Consider the following 15,539-nt stretch of genomic DNA (forward strand, 5'->3'; position numbering starts at 1 on the left):
ACCAGCAATGTGAGGCTTGCATATATGCAAGGTGAGTTTGAAAATAACAGTTCAGAACAAACAGTGGCAGAAGTTAAACAATTTTCTCTGGCTATAACATGAAATTTGTCCATTGGACAAACTGAGCAAGGGTCTACAGAGGCAATCTAAGTGGAAAACCACTTATAGTAAAGATTGATTCTAACCACATATGAAGGTGGTGTGTTGACTAGATGAGGAGAAAAGAGGTACAGATTGAATAAATAGCAGCTAACTTGAGTGAAGCCACAACTGTAATTCCCAGGTTACCATCTGCAGGAGAGATACCTGATTATGAGTTGCCATCAACAGTACCTGTCTCTGAAGCAGATAAGAGAGCCATGGGTATACTGGTTACAGTCTATTGGTGACTGACCAATAGACACATCAAATATTCCTGTCTGCAGTGACAAGTACTATCTCAGTTAGATAAGAATGTTGCAAGGTGCCTTGATTAGCAAAATAATGTGGGCTTTGTATCTTAACAGGCAGGGTATTGGCTTATCTTTGTTGGTTAGTTAAGTATGCATGTCCTCTTGTTCTTCTAGACATTTCAGTAAACCACACCAACAAATCCTCCTTCAATGTCTTGTATGATCACTAGAAAAGATGTTTAATCCATCTGGATGTTCCTGCCATGCTTAGCAAGCCTAGACAACATCATTGGTGGTTTATTTATTATGTTATATGAACCAAGACTAAACCAAAAACTGAAATTGGGAACAACAGCTGGAATGAAATAACAGTAGTCTGTGAGAAACAAGCCAGAGGTCTTGGTTTTTGCACCACAATGTAAACCACGAAAGGAATCTTTGGGTATGAGAGTGTGCTCACCAGTTGGTAGATCCAGCAGTAATAGAATAATGCACAATACTGATTGCTCTTTCCAACACAGACACACTTGCCCAGTATAAAGTGGTTTCCTTATACTGAAATGGTTGGAAAGGGCCAAATGTATCGACTGCCATCTCTCTCACTGCACTGTGTGGTAAATCAAAAAGTCTGGATTAAGCTGTCCATTTCCTCTACTGTGTATTTATTTCTTTATTATTTACTGTGTTTACTTTGTTCTGGAAAAGCTGCTTTCTCTCCCCTCCTTCTCTCACTAACTTTGCTCTATATTGTAAGCAGAATATTTGATTTTCCATAAGAATACTTACAAGAGAAATACAGTGAACTCTCAGTACAAATATTCACTACACTCTTTAAAGAGAGTCTCAAAGCTCTTGAACACAATATAGGAGTAGTACAGTATTTCTATCATGCTTAGTAGGCTTTGAGTTTTTATTCTATGGAGAAAATACATATTGAAAGGTTAGGCTTTCCCACAAAATCTCCCTATCTTGGGATTTGACTATTTGTTCACTACTCAAAGCATTTTGATGCATGTCAATAAATTGTACTTCTATGTAATGCTCTAAGAGAATGCAAGAATTAAAAAAAGAACTGCCACTAAAAAAATAATGCAGAAGGATAAATTATGTATGAAATTATGTAAATATCCTGGAAAATGTCTTCCAGCTAAACTTGTCTATCCGTTTTCTGAAGGCATGCCAAACTCAAAATAGAAGCCACATTGAAATGAATGTTTAGACATCTGGATACCTTTCCTTTCAGTTCCAGGAAAATATTCTGTATCTAGTTTGAACTGTAGCTACCTAAGTTGCTATTTCCACTACAGTCAAAATAGTTATTCTTTGCAATTTCCTGTTTGTCATATTACTTCTGTTCAGCGAATTGATCAAAGAAACTCTTATATTTTTATAACTGTTTTTCCTGCTTAATTTTCTTGTTAGCGTTTTAACAGTGTCAGCATTGCAGGGCAAGTGATCCCCTTCTTTTCATTTGACCTCTTCTGGCTTTCAATGTTCAGATTTTTTGGACTTCATTCTGCTGCCATTGCTGCACAATTTATTGGAAATGAATTGGACCCTGCAGAAAATATTAACAAAGTTCAGCGGTTCACTAAAATTAATGCTGAAAATGGTTTCTCCAGTCATGTTTATTTTACTGAAAATTCCTTGAATAACGAAAATATCTCCAGGAATTTCAAGCAACATGAAAAGTTTTATCAGATGATATGGCAATGTTCCCATAGATAACTGTACTTACCCTGCAAAAGGATTCATCTACTATAATGGTTGTAGGATTAACAAACCCAGAATTATTTTCATTCCACTGGAAACATTTAGGTTTGACTTTAAATCTAATGAACATTTGCATAATAACACACTGGAACCAAATTACATCAAGAATACAAAGTGTACAATACAACATACACATTGCAAAAAGGAAAGTTTCTCCCCTCAATTTTGTTCAGATAATAATAACCTTATATTTATATTCCAACTTCCTTTATTGTTTGCTTTATGGAAATCCTGAGCTTTTTAAGCCTGAGATTTGAAAAATATTCATCAAGCACCACCAATTTCTGTTCTAGTACTGGTTTTATTTTATTTTTTTAATATTCAGTAAATTTTAGCAATTGCTGTAGAATTTTATTTGTATACTTTTTTTTTAAACTTTGGAAATGAAATGCTTCCCTTGCCTGATGAATTCCCGTGAGAACTAGACCAGGTATCTTCATTCTTCTGTGTTCTGCTGAACCTCACAGTGGATTTTGATAGCATCTTCTTGGAGTGTGTATTGAGTATGAGGTAGAAGATTTATATGTTGCATTTCCATTAGTCTATATATCTGTATCTCCTAAATATGTGCCATGACAGATTATTGACCTGATGTTTTATGGAATTACAATACTTCCCACAGAATAAGTAGATTCATGTTGTACTGAAACTGCAGGACAAGTCCTAAATCCTAAATATTGGGATTAGGGGAATATTTAATTTGAAGATTCAAACCAAGAGACGGCAGTTTTCTCCTTTGTACTGAATTGCTGAAGTGATTTGATCAGGTCATATATTTTCAAAAAGAACTGCCAATTTAATGGTCTCTTGCATATGTGCAATTTTTTTATCAAAATCTAATCTCCTTAAATCAATTAGAAATTTGATTTGATCATTGGAATCATATAAAATTAGTGGTTCAAATCACATTAACTCATTGAATGAACTTATCAAATCAGAAATGATTCTTATATGTATTGAATACCCACAATGAAAAAATCATACAGATATACACTAGAATATGATGGCTTTGAGCTGACTGAACTAACTTGGAAAAGGAACTTGGTTTGGTGAAAAACTCAGTAAAAATGTTCAGTTTGTTACTGACATGAAAAAAAAACAAACCCTGCCAGCAATATTGTCAGTATCTAACACCACATAAAAAATGTATAGCATGACCTCAGTTGAAATACCATATAGAATTCTAATCACTAAACCTCAGAAGAGGATATTGTAGAACTGGAAAATGTGCAATAAATTCAAATGATCAAAGGATTGGAATAGTAGTAGGATTGGGCTCAGCTGGGCTAGGCTGGAAGACCAGCCTAGTGGGCAGCAAACTCTTTGCTACCTCCAGAGATTGGCCAGATTTTTCTGTTCAACTATTGCAACTCTATTTAAAAAGTAAGTATTCAGGTAGCTCCCTACAGTATTTGGAGCTACCTGAAAGCCTGCCTATTCCCACATGACTTAGGTTAGGTGATAGACAAGATAGAATCAGAATTCCAGAATCAGACATGATGGAACAGAAGAAAAACAAAAACTTGGGTTTTCTAAGAGCCAGTTTGATGTAGTGTCTAAGATGACAGGCTACAAACTCTAAGACTCTGAATTCTAGTCTTCTCTTAGCCCTGAAAAGTAGCTGGGTGTCTTTGGCCACTCACACTGTTTTAACCAAGTTGTCATTATAGGAAATAGGAGATGGGAATATCTGGTGTCTATGATGCCTTCAGCTGTGACAAATAGAAAGAGAATTAAAAAACCACACCTTAATAATCATTGAATGTGTCTTATTTAGAAACTATTGCTAAGCCAGAGATCATATTTGGACATGACCCAAAGCTAAGCTGTTGTATACCATACATATCTAAATAAGAGAAACCCAAGCACACTATTAATTACAATGTTTAAGTCAGTGGGATGTAGCAGTATTGAATTGGGCTTAGATCATGTTGCTTCCTTGTATCAAAGACTGAGGCTTTCCATTAACAAAAAAAAGATTAAAAGGGAAATAAGCAGTATCTGTGATATAATTTTCCTTCTGTATTTGTTGACACTGCAACATGTTTCTCCTGCTTTTTGTTGATTTATGATTTCTTGCTCATTGCCCAAAGAATTTAACCAGGATGCACAGATAGTAATAGCAAGATAAGTGACTGGGGACAAAGTGACTGGACAAAGTGATACAGTAATTCTAATCACAGATTTTGGCCTTAAAAGCCACTGGCAATCCCCTTGCATCATTTCCCCGATACAAATTGCACACCCCTAAGCTATCTACAACTACAAAGAGAAAGAAATACATAAAAGTATCACATTTTTCCCCACTGGGAAAACAGCACTGTAATTTGGGCTGCTTTAAACAGGTGGAATCAGCTTCTGGTATTTCTAGATGAGTTGGATTATCTAGGTCCATTTCAATATGGCTTCAGGCAAAAACAAAACACAGAAGCTTTGGACAATATTGTTGTTGGTTTTACTTGATATTTCATTTCTTTTAGCCTGGCATCTCAGTGCTGCCTTACTCTGAATTGAATGGGATGTGATGCGATTTGAGATATTGTTTTTATTAAGACTCTAAAATATAAATAAAAGACTAAAAATGAAGGATATCACTGTCTGATTAAACAAAGATCATCTAAATGTATTGTAGGTGCATTGTACAATGTACAATTCATGATCCTGCTCTTCGATAACAAGTTCAAATCTCAGAGAAAAACTTTCAAAGTAACATATTCTAGGTTGGCCATTTCAAAATCCTTTCCAGTTCTCAACCAGGAAAAAGAGAAGAAGGTCACCCAGCCCTATGGATGTTGGGGAGGAAGCAGCAGCTGTAGGTCCCAGGTCCACAGCTCCAGTCAAGTCCTACCTCTGCTACAGCTAGACCCAAATGTGGACAAACTAATCAAAAGACAGCCACTATTTCCTCTCATAACATGCCTCCGTTGTCTCTCCAAAGCATATATGTTTTCAGCACCCTTGTCTCCCTTGGTGCTGCAGGTCTCCTTCCTACTGTCACACTACAGAATGTTGCAAAGTATACCAAAAGCCATCAACAAGAAGCAGCTGATCAATATACTAAGCAATCCAGCAATCCAGGCACAGCTGCCACTAGACCTGAGAGAATGGTACTTTCTGAAGAAGTGTCAAGTAGAGCACATTAAAGAATCCAAATGCAAGGTGATCAGGACATAAATAACAACTATTGCTTGAGCATCATGCTCCAAAATAGTTCAATCTGGCTGAAAAGCTTCATCCAAGAAAAAGTTTTCTTTAATATGGCCTTCACCTGCTGTTTCTGTAAGACCCATAAATTGAAGCCAACTCCCAAACTATAGATCTCCTCCTTCCAGGGAAGTGTAACTTCATACTTAGCATTTTTATTTTTGGTTATTTCTCAGAATAGTCTAAAATACTCTTCAAAATAAAGACAATTGTAGAGGCAACTTATTATATGCAGTCTGTCAGTTTCACATTAATTTATTTATTGAAATAAACTGAAGCATAGCAAGCCTGATGGGCACATTAGTCCACATAGGGGACTCCATCTCTAAGCTATATAATCACAGAGGTTGTCTGTAATTCATTTTGGAGTTAGAGAGAGTTATTGCATATCCTGATGTGAGTCCTTCAGAGTAGATCAGATCACAAAAATGATATGGCAATGATGCCAGGAATGATCTTTTTTTTAATAAGGTAAAATAATCAAATCTTGAAAGCATGGCCAAGTTTTGTCTTAGTGATCTTATGTTAAACAAAATCAAAGCCGGGTTATCTTGAGTTTCTTTCTCATCCTTTCTTCTATATCATTATTGTAGAATCACTTTTAGAAGTTGGTTTTTACCAGTTCACTTTTTCATCTCTTTATCCTGTCATATTTATCTTAAGTTGAGTACTAAATTCTTTTACACCAACAAATGTACAATTCACTGGCACATCTCCCCCCCCCCACTTTTTTTGACTTAGCATGTTTCACTAGCATATTTAGCTTTCCAAATACATATTTTGAGAAGATATGTATTTTATAGGTTTTGAATAGAAGTACAAAGTTCACTCCCCCCCCAAACATTGTTTTATGGAAACTTTATCAACTGTACATATCTGATGTAAAGGTTTAAGAGTAGTGCCTTAATTCAAGAGGCCTAATCTACAATTATTGCAGAATGAGTGGGTAGGAATGCTTAGTCAGTATAATGGAATAAAAGAATGTTCACCACTCTTCTGCTTACAAGTTGCAGCTTGATATTTCAACTTGTAATAGAAGTATTATTCTATTATTATTTAGTATTTACCACCTGTAGTAGCAAATGCATGTCCTGTATATAAAAGTTGCATTGCAGGAGAACATTTGGGGCTGAGCAAATTTTTGTTCAAGATTATTTTGATGCAGGTTACCATTCCTTATCCTAAAATAGTATAGGCACTTGCTTAATGTTACTTCCCACCTGGATATCTACTGTATGTCCCAGCTAGCTGCAGCCTTAGATTTCTATATGTAAATTAAGAAGATCTAAAGAAAATCTCATCACATGTACATCTCAAGATATTTGGACATTTTTGCATGATCATCTTTATGTAGGGGTCCTGGTCATCAAAGAAATTTGGATAACAATTAGCCAAATTTCCCAAGACTCTTGGATGAGAAGCAAAACATCTTCAGGGAAAATCAAAGTCCAGTTGTCTTTTGGAAAAAGCACTTTTGGACAACCATGACCTGGATGACTGAGAATCTCCATAGACATTTAGTCAAATGTACAAAAGATTCCCCACTCAATGTCTGAACAGAATCAAATGCATAACAGGGTGTAGGTTGTCCTCGTCTTACAAATATTCATATAGCAACCATTTGAAGTTAAAATGGCACAAAAAAGTAATTTACAACTGGTCCTCATGCTTATGACTGTCACAGCATGCCCAGGGTCAAGTGATCAAAGTTTGGGTGCTTGGCAAGTGGTGTGTTTTTATGACAATTACAGCATCTCAGACTCATGGGATTGCCATTTGCAATTTTCCCGTAAGGCTTCTGACAAGCAAAGTCATGGGGGGGGGGGCTGTGTTTGCTTAACAACTACATGATTCACTTAACAACTGCAATGATTTGCTTAACAGCCATAGCAAAAGTCATAAAATTGGGCATGATTCACTTAGCAACTGCCTTGCATGGCAAGGAAGATTCTGGTTCCAATTGTGGTCATAAATTGATCAGTTTAGCTCCCTTCATTTATTCCGAGGCCACATGGAGATCAGTGCCTGGTTCTGGGGTTCTAGCAGAGTGTGAGCAATCATTTCTGATCCATGTTATACAGATAGTCCTAAACTTAAAACAGTTCATTTAGCGACCGTTCCAAGTTACAAAAAGTGACTTACGACCATTTTTCACACTTATGACCTTTGCAGCATTCCTATGGTCACATGATCAAAAATCAGATGTTTGGCAACTGACTCATATTTATGATGAGGTCATGCAATCCCCTTTTGTGACTTTCTGACAAGCAAAATCAGTGGGGAAGCCAGATTCACTTGACAACCATGCGACTAACTTAGCAACTGCAATGATTCACTTAACAAATGTGTGGCAAGGAAAGTCGTCAAATGTGGCAAAACTCATTTAACAGATATTTCATTTAGTAACATACATTTTGGGCTCAATTGCGGTCATAACCTGAGGACTACCTGTACATGATGGGAGTTGCCTTGCTTGAACAATTACAAGTGAACGTATTCATTACACACAGATATCTTGTAATATTTCTATTCCTTTTCAGTCTTCACCTTCCCTAAACCATTGAGCAAAGATTGTTATTTCCCTAATTTCAGGTTTTTTGCTGAAGATTGTTAATTTCCCAGTGCCTCTGGCAATAGAGAAATAGCTATTTGTTTCCACCAGCTGATGAATTATGCTGATTATCTGGGAAGCAGGAAATACAGATGAAGCACTTTTCCTGTCAGCCATCTGATCAGCTGACCAGCAGAGCACCTACCAGATTATCTCCTGGCTCAAGGCAGCAGAAACACAAAAGGATTTTTCCTGTCAACTAACTAAATGGCTTTAAAATCTACATTTTCACCAGCTTCAGAACGTGCCAAGATATTTCTTCTTATGAAGTCTACTTTTTGAGAAAATATAATTCAGTACCTCTGCTTGCTGATAGCAATCCAAAGAACAGCACGTGCTGGTTTGTCTGGATTATTTAAAAATCTGGCACTTGCTCTTAATATTGTTTCCTTGGGTCTTATTTTTGACTGTGTCAAACCACAACTTACTTATTGCCATATTCCATTTGTTTGCCCCCACCAGCCTTTAAGTTGATTTTAGCAAATGCATTTCAAAGCCACAAGTAATTAAGCTTAAAGCGAGTGAGTTTTCAGCATCACAAGTATTATGAATAAATGCAAACAATACATCATGGAAGGAATTTAATCCTTGTTCCTAAGCAGCTGACATATTGAATTTCAACATTAGTCTGGCATTTCTTAATGCATAATCTTCTTGGTAACCTCACTCACATGGGGTGAGTGGGGTGGGGGCATGGGGTTGTCTCCTTAAAAATATTGGCATCTTTGTCTCAACATAACACAACTACGATGTCTTTTGAAACAAATAAAAAATAAATAAAATAAAAAAGCAAGAAGTTGAAGTAGCAACCATAAAAATTTGCCAGCAAGAGGCTTTAACTTCTGTTTCAAAAGTCATAGATTGCAATTTAAAATGGAAGTTCCCATTTGAACAAAGAAGGAAAGGTTATGAGAAAATACAGCTGGAATTTACTGATGTAGAAAGTCAGCTCTGATTGCTTCTGTCCTGTAGCTCCACCAAATGTATGGTTTGAAAATTGCCATGAACTCAGGCAAATAATGGTTTTGTGGGGGGGGAGGAGGATATTTGACTACCGTTGTTCACATTATTTGCAGAATGTGGCTTAAATGCATCTTGCATGGAAATTCTGCTTTTCTCATTTGACAGATTTTATGAGTGGCTTGTCAGATAGCTCCTGTGCGTTCTGCTCAGATAACCTTGGAAACATATAATTATACAAATTATCATTCTGGAAAAGGAAATAAAGTCAATTGACCACTGATTGTTCTTTTACTCTTATTCCAATCCTTGCATGTGTATCCAAGTGCGATGATTGTGAACCCAAGAAATTTCTCTCTCACTGCACTTTATCTTTGCAGTTAGTGAATTTAGCAGGTGCAGTTTTAGTTGTTATCCCTATTTATTTATTTTCACAGCAAAGATAACCTTGAAGTCAGAAGAAGACGGCGAAAAGAAGATGGCTGAGCTAAGCAATGCTTGGAATTGTTCAATGATAGCTACAGTCAGGCCTCTATTTCCACAGTTGTTTACTGACTATTATACTAGGAAGGAAGTCAAAGAGAAGAAATATGAATTTAACAAAATATTGTTTGGAGGAACAAAAATCCCTTTATTTTTGGTTGCTTTATTAAGCAATAATGGTATGGCATCACCATTATAATCTTAGACACATCACAGAGAATCAGGCAATCTCACTTATTTTCATATTATTCTGTGGGAGAGAAAACTCATCACTGCTTCATATTAAATTATCTTCCCTGGAATATTTCTCACAGACCCTTTGGCTTTTCATATCCATTCTCTCTCCAGACTGGAATGCTGGAGACATTGCCCAATAACCTCTCTGCATCTCTGCAGATTAGTTCTCTGCTTTCTTATTCTGGTTGTCACTGTTGATTCCCAAACATATTTATCCCTATTTTGTTAATTGCATTTTTTAAAACAACAACAACAACAACGTGCATTCAAAAATGTACATGTTTCATCTTATTGTAATTTTGAAGGCGAGCTACGGGGTTGTCACTCCTTCCAGAAATCAAACCCTCCCTATCATATATAAATAGATTGCTTGATATACATGCAATATCCTGTTGATGTCATGCATTCTTTTCTTTAATCTGACTGACATGACACCTAATAAAATGCTCCCTTCAATATATGACTGTTGCATTTTGTCTAATTCTAGGTTTCATTTAATATGAGTCATGAATATTACCTATAACTGTATTTGAATATATAAAAAGATGCATTTTATGCACAGGCAAAAGAACTTTTGCTTCTTTCTCCATTTTCCTTTTGATGTTGCTTTTTCCGTTAGTGATAATGTCATCTCTAGAAAATGCTAACTGGAAGCAACTGGAACTGAAATGGCTTATCTCTGTACCACAAGCTGGGTGCGGCTGGCAGACTAAGCAAGAGGTGCGTGTATTTTTTAAAAAATGTGTCTACCTTCCAATGTAAATGGGTGGGTGTAGAACTAGTAATATTTAAGTGTCTTTAAATATAAAAATCAGTCGGCCAACAATTGATACAGAATATTTGAAACTGATTGTTTTCCATGCCAGGTGAATGTCTGCCTGCCCGCCTGCCTTCTTTCTTGGTATTCTCTTTAACAGCTGATTTCATGCATATCTAATACAAAAGTCTTAAACAGCAATGCCTTTTTCTCCAGCTGCTAAGTTCTTTTAAAAAATTATTGTAATAAAACAAAGCATTATGAGTTGAATAATATGCTGCATGCATCTTTTCTAATTCTAAGAATATTCTTCAGTGTTTTTAATTACAGAGGTAACATCTGCCTGGAGCATCTCCTTTTTAGTATTGATACAAATGGATACAATCTCTTTCAAGAATTTGAGCCCAGCAGGGATGGGGAAATATTTATTGCTTTCTGTTTTATATTCAAGATCTTGATTTCCAGAGCTGGGTATCTATCTATAGGGAATAAACATAAAGGTTGGTTAACAACAAGATTCACAAGGGCTGTTCCAGAGACATCTTCTTAATAGAAACCTCATGGGGAACCTACTCTGTGGATTTCATTTCCAAAATCTCTGGGCCATCTGAATTATAAAATAATAATTAAAAGTTTATTTTAACAACACAGCAATTAATACAATTGAACTATTTAATATACAATATTCCTAATTTGTTCATAATCTATCTATCTATCTATCTATCTATCTATCTATCTATCTATCTATCTATCTATCTATCTATCTATCTATCTATCTATCCAACACACACAGAGAGAGACAGAGACATTGTCAATTTGCAATCTGTGGAAGTATGCTGGTAAGAATTATTAATGCCTGCCTGACAAACATAGCTACATTCATTTTCAGGATGAGCTTTGTTCCTTCTCATTAGAGTTTTATATACATACATACTTACATACATACATACATGAAGATCAGTCTGTCTCTCTGTGTCTCTCTCTGTCTCTGTCTCTGTTTCTCTCTCTCTCTTTCTTCCCCCAACCCCTCCTACTGCATGAATATGGGAGAAATGACTTTCCGCAGTGCATCTCCATGTCCTATCCTCATCACAAAAATCATGAGATCTGCCTTCTAGCTGCTTGTTTGTTACTATTTCATTTGCTCTTCTCACCATGCTGTGTCTGAAGACTAAAATAAGCCTTATTTATTGCTAAGATGATACTTTATGCTGTTTCTGAAAGATGCCAAGATTAAGATTTCATTGCCCTTTCCTTTCTCTCCCCCCCAATTTTTCCTCTTTCTCCCCCATTATTCAAATATATTGTGAATCTTAGACTACAGTTGCTCAAAATTTGCCTCGTTTACAGGACATACAGGACAAAAAGAGGCACATTAGAACATATGTTAATTCATTTCTTTTTCACTATTTATGCTATGTGTTATTTTAAACAAAATAACACCCTGAAATAGCAAACCATTACTGAATCCTGGCCAAGATATTTACATGATTGAGCCCATGAAGTCATCAGCAGTCAAACATGACTCAAATCAAAATATACCTATTACATGACTGCAGTTTAATTATTAATGCTGAAGCCATAGTGATGAGGCTTGAAGTGAGAGAGAAAGCTCCCATTGAGCCAAGGGGGGCTTTTTCCATGGCCTTGTATCTACAGAGGATAGTATTTTCATGGACTATTGAAATACAGAATAACAGAGTTGGAAGGGACCTTGGAGGTCTTCTAGTCCAACCCCTGCCCAAGCAGGTGACCCTATACTATTCCAGACTACTGGTTGTTCAATCTCTTCTTAAAAACCTCAAGTCATGGAGCACCCGCTGTTTTAAGATCAAATGGTCACTAATTTTAGGATTGTTTCATTGTTTTATTAGAGTTTTTTTATGAGTGCTTGGGCAGAAGAGAGAAAAACAATGAATGAAAATAATTAAATAGTTAACTAATATCTTAACTGCAGTATGTAGCAAGTGGTAGTACTGTTTGGTGATACCATCTTATTTTCTTTGCTGTGTACTACAAGAACATTGTGGCTAAAATGAGAAGTAACACGAGAAGCTCAGCAGGTAGGGGCCAAATGATCAGGTCTAATTCCAAACACAGACTGTTTTACTTCAGCCTAATGAAAGGGATTATTTAAAGATATATCTGAGAAAATAAACAAATAAAAATTTTAAAATAGGATGATTCTTCTTTTGGCACAGCTCTCTTGCAGCAAAGACTTTGCATCTTCATTCAACAAAGCAAATGACCTTGAGGAGATTAATTAACAAAACAAGTCAGCAAATTCCAAGCAGAAATTAATTCCTCATTAGACAATGCTTTTATAATAGCATCCCACATTGTTTGTGCTGAATGATTCCGACAAGCTTGAAAAATTTTATGGAGTTAATGGCACTATTACCATTGTTTCCAAATTCTTGTGTTACTTCTTCCTATTGTCTTCCTGCCAAAGGCTTTGTTCTACTTAATTATCTTGACAGATACATTCATTGGCAATAATTAAATAATTCTTAGAGATCTCTTTCTGAAAACAAATGTTCAGGCAGAAAGTGAATAAGAGAAATAGGAGGGGTTGATGAAATAACCAAAGGGAGACCCCTCTGGATGAGGACAGCCCAATGGGATCTGAATGCTGTGCAAATAAGGCAGCCCAAAGGGATTTAGGAGGTTGAGGGTAAAGAGATGTGTGACTGTGAAGTAGCAATAGAGCTTATTAAAATGTAGCTGGGTCAAGGAGTGTGTAACTTTTGAAGAATAATAGAGCAACTGGTTGGGCTTTTCCAGAAATATCTCAAGACGCTATAGGTAAGCCTATTGTTCCCCAAAGGCTGTTTGCAGTTGCTATGAAGGCACTTCTGTTCTTTTACGTAAGCCTTCAGTAGTTCCGACAGTGCTTGCAAATACAAGGCTCATGACAACACTGTCTGATTTAAAGCATGTGAAGCAAGCTGAATGCTATTAATAATACTAATGGAGTGATTATATTTGGCTCCCAAGTCTCTCTCTCCCCCCTACACCCTCTCCACTTCTGAAAATAAAAGCAGGAAAGTTTGTTTTACACTCTGCTCTTTTTCCTGAATTGTTGAAAGAAGCAATTGAATTCCTTCTGTGTTTTATTATTTTTTTTTAAAAGAAAGGAAAATGTCATCACTTAATTAAGACACTGTAACACTTTTCTTTTACAAAAGCCAGCTTCTTTTCTCAAATTCAGCTCTTCGCTCTACTACCTCTCAAAAGCAATAGAAGATCAATGAATCAATGGCTAAATGAAAATACATTTGATTTCATTTACTGTCCACCACCCTAATTTCTCATTGCTGGTATAAGCGAGGGGTTAGTTGTGCTCTTCTGAAGTCTCAAGAAATAAATAAAAGCAATATTTTCTGGAGATGCCTTATATAGCACACACTTAAGGACTGTTGATCATAGTGAAATTGGCATGAAGACCAGTTACAGCATGTTACCATGTCAATGTCTAGATACAAATATAGCAAAAGTGTACAAGCCATCTGGAAACGAGTAAGTTCTGATGAGGAATATATCCTTGCACAACAATACACTTTAAAAAAGGAAGCCTCACCTGTTTCTTTGCTGATTGATCAGTTGATTGAAGCTCCCTGATGTATATGTTCTTCCGAAGAGCTCCCAGCAATTTCTGTATGGTCCTCAGTAGCTTTCCCTCCAGGCAGTTTACACTGCCAGGCCTGTTGAACTTCAGCAGTCATGTGCCTTGAGGCCATTCTTCAGGCCAGTCTGTGTAGATGGGTTTCAAGTAGACAGAAAAGACTCTACTCCCTTTAAGGACTAACTAAAACAAACATTCATCACAACTAAGTCTTGATGAGGCCAATAGAAGAAGGCACAAGTATTGTATCTAATTTGATCTGGATTGCTCTTAGGCTAAGCTTAACCTATCTTGTATATTCAAGTCTGGATTATTATTTCAGTTATTAATTAAGAGGGATCTAAATAATGTTCAAGATTTCACATAAGAGAAACATTCAATATGTTTTAAAAAGCCTGAATTTTGGCTGAATTGGGTCCCACCTTATAAGCTCTAATAACTTGGCAACCAAACTGATTAATAATGGAAATTAATAGTGCTATAATTTGCATTTCAACATTGAAAGGTCTTCACACAATCCAGATTTAGAAATACATAAGTTCCATTAAAATTAATAAGACTTACGTTAGCTGTAATTTAAAGGTCTCACTGCTTTCAAATTAGATATTTTAACTAAGTCTTGATGCAACCTCTTAATGATCATAACGATAAAAACTGAAAAATCAGGGTTTGGGGGATATGGAAGTGATGTGATGTCATCACTGCATAGTACAGGATTGACATTTTAATCTGTTTTTCCAAAAACATGATAAAATATGTGGGCATTTATTTGGATTACAAAAATCTTTTAAGGCAAGGAGAACATTAGGGTGACAGGGTATATTACACCTATCCTAAGATATTTTTTCAATTAATAGACCACCACGTCTTCCCATTTGCCAGCACCACTAGGAAGTCCTTTCTTCCTTACTTTCCTTCCATACTGGACAAGTCCCCCATTGCTGACTATTTTCACTTTTCTTTTCCAGAAAAGCAATAGCTAATTATTTTCCTTCCTGTAGGCAAATCTTACTAAGCATATATATTTTTATATGCACATGCCTATACATTTCCCTCCCCCACAAATTTATATCTACAAATTAGTATATGAAAATGTAACAGCCAGGCTTTTTAAGAAAAAAAACCCTCTTGCACTCTTTTGGTCTTTAAGGTCTTCTAGAACAGGGCTTTTCAATCAGTGGTATGGGCACCCCTTGTGGTACATTGGCACCTGGCAGGTTGTACGTGACCATCCTAGAAAAGTGGTAGCGGGGGAGGGGGCAGCACCGCACAAGCCTGAGCGAGAGATGGCTGGAGCTGCAGGGCTGTCAGGGCTCAGCGGAAGTGCCAGGATCAGCGCCAGGATCCAGCTGGAGTCGGCGCTGATCCTGGCACTTCTGAGCCCAGAAGAAGCGCCGATCAGCTGGAATGTTGCAGCATCTCCAGGGTCTTGTAATTTACATTCAGATGCTTGGCAACTGATTCATATTTATGATGGTCACAGTGTCCCAGCATCAT

The sequence above is a fragment of the Vipera berus genome (genome assembly GCF_964194415.1).
Source record: "Vipera berus genome assembly, chromosome: 3".
Lineage (NCBI taxonomy): Eukaryota > Metazoa > Chordata > Lepidosauria > Squamata > Viperidae > Vipera > Vipera berus.